The sequence below is a fragment of the Elephantulus edwardii genome, unplaced genomic scaffold (assembly GCF_000299155.1).
Source record: "Elephantulus edwardii isolate Elephantulus edwardi_28Jun2011 unplaced genomic scaffold, EleEdw1.0 scaffold00007, whole genome shotgun sequence".
NCBI classification, from domain to species: domain Eukaryota; kingdom Metazoa; phylum Chordata; class Mammalia; order Macroscelidea; family Macroscelididae; genus Elephantulus; species Elephantulus edwardii.
In genome coordinates, this window is record NW_006399757.1 from 7,290,105 (window position 1) to 7,292,714 (window position 2,610).

Here is a 2,610-nt window from a genome sequence, read left to right on the forward strand (position 1 = left end):
TGCAGTAAGTGCATGAGGTCCTCCTCAGTTTCAGCGCGCAAGGTTGTGTCATCTGCATAACGCAGATTGTTGATAGATCGTCCACCAATCCTAACGCCACACTTCTCCTCACAGAGCCCAGCCTCTCGGATAATCTGCTCTGCATACAGGTTGAAAAGGTATGGAGACAGGACACGTCCCTGACGTACACTCTTCCCAATTTTGAATCATGCAGTGTTGCCCTGCTCTGTTCTGACGACTGCCTCTTGGGCCAAGTATAGGTTTCGCATTAGCACGATTAAATGTTCTGGGATTCCCATGTTCATAGATAAATTTTAAAGAGAAAAGTATCAATAAATTTAAATAAAATACGTTAACCAGTTAAATCTCTCTGCTTATTACACAAATTTAATAAAAATTCACAAAGCAAAAAGAAAAAGCAAATTTCAACAAACTTCTTATGCATATAGTTTAATATTAGATTCCCTGTGTTTTTGTTACTGTGACATTTTCACTTATGTTTTTGCTAGAGATCATTTCTAGATTAGCTTTAACTAGGTTTATTTAACAAATAGTCAGTAAAATCAAAAGCCTAAAGGTTTTTGGGTCACTCTTAGCAAAAAGCAGCTTTTTAACTATGTAGTGAGTTTCAGAGGAAGAACAAATTAATTTTCTAAAAATTTAAAAGATTATTAGAATATCCTGCTAACAAAACAACTTTAAATTCTTACCAAACAACAAAATAGCTGGTCTTATGTATTGCATGGTATAATTAAGAAAAAATGAATAATAAATTGGACATGCATCTCAATAATTTAAGTAATTACAATAATTCAAAGGAAACCAGGAGGAAGTTCAACATGAACATTAAGGCACAAGAAATTTTATGAAAGTTCCCTGTGATGTCCTTGCATTAAACCAAATTGAAGGTCTCAACTTCTTGGCATTATTTATGCATCTAATCCATTTCTGGACAAAGTTCTGACAAAATGATTATAACATTCACTGGAAAGATCAAATCATGATTTTCTGTGTTTTGGATTATTTTCCAATATTTTCTTCCTTAAACTTTCATTATAGAATATCCTGACAATTTTATTTTCCTGCTTCTGAAGGCTGCTTCTAATTCTCTTTTTATACAACATCTTTTATTTTTCTGTGTTAGAATTTGTCAAGCATATACATTAGGACTTTTCACAAATCACAAAGTATTCTATTATAAAACCATCTCTTTCATTCCATGTTTCAATTTAAGTAAAAAAAAAAATCTGCTTTGCTATTATAATCATTGGACTAACATTGTTCTAAGTGATACAGCACTAGTCTGTTGATTTGCTGTACTGAGGTAACTTGAGGTTTCTGTGGTGCTGAACACTGTGCCACTGGTGTGTCAAATACCATGATAGTTACCCATGGTGGACAGTGTTTGACTGAGCTCCCAGACTGAGACAAGCTTTGAAGGAGGAATGGCATCCACTTCCTAAATATCATGCCTCTGAAAACTCTATGAACTTAGAGAAACAAAGATAGTTATAGAACAGAATTCGGATCTTTATTCATAGGGTCACTATGAGTTGTGTTTTACTCGATGGCACTTAATAACAACATTATAACTTCCACATTTTATTTTATTTGAGGACACTAACATTTTCACAAACATGTCAGTCACTTCAAAAGGTCAAAATTCATACTCATCATGTATTTCCCTAATAGAGGGTTCTCAATAATTCCTATGATTTTTACCACTTGTCCGTTTGTCATTATATGATTTGTATGGTACTATGATGTTGCACATGCAAAAAAAGTATTGCTGAAGATAACTTAAAACTGGAAACTACCAGACATTCGAGGTGGATTTAGAAGAGGTCATTTCACAAGGGTTGCTGTCAGATGAATCCTGACTGAAAGCAAAGACTACCAGAAGAATGTTTATTTGCGTTTTATTGTCTATGCACAGGCTTTTGACAGTGTGGATCATAAAGTAATCATGGCTAACATTGAGAAGAATGAAAATTCCAGAATAGTTAGTTGTGCTGTTGTGACACCTAGACCTAGACCAAGAGGCTGTTGTGCAAACAGAACAACGGAACACTGTTTGATTGGAAATTAGTACAGCTGTTTATCAGGATTCTATCCTTTCTCCATACCTATTTAATCTATATGATTAGCAAATTATTCAATAAGGTGTACTCTGTGAAGAAAAATGTAGCATCACAATTGGAAGAAGACTCAATAGTTTTTATTATGCAAATGGTACAACCTTGCTCGCTAAAAGTGAAGAAGACTTGAATCACTTGCTGCAGAAGGTTAAATATTGCAGCCTTCAATATGATTTGCATCTCAATATCCAGTAAACACAAATCCTCACCATTGGACCGATAGGCAACATCATGATGAATGGAGAAAGGATTGAGACTATCAGTGGCTTCATCTTACTTGGACCCACAATCAATCACTTGGTACCAGCAGTCAGGAAGTCAGAAGATATATTTCCAGAGAAGATCGTCACCTTGAAACCCACAGCGTCCCTTTTCAGCAGGAAGTAGCTAAGAGAATATACCATCCCCTTTTCCTTATAAATCAGGGTGAAGTCTCTCTCAGGGAGGAGTGATAGGAAATGGCAAAGGACAC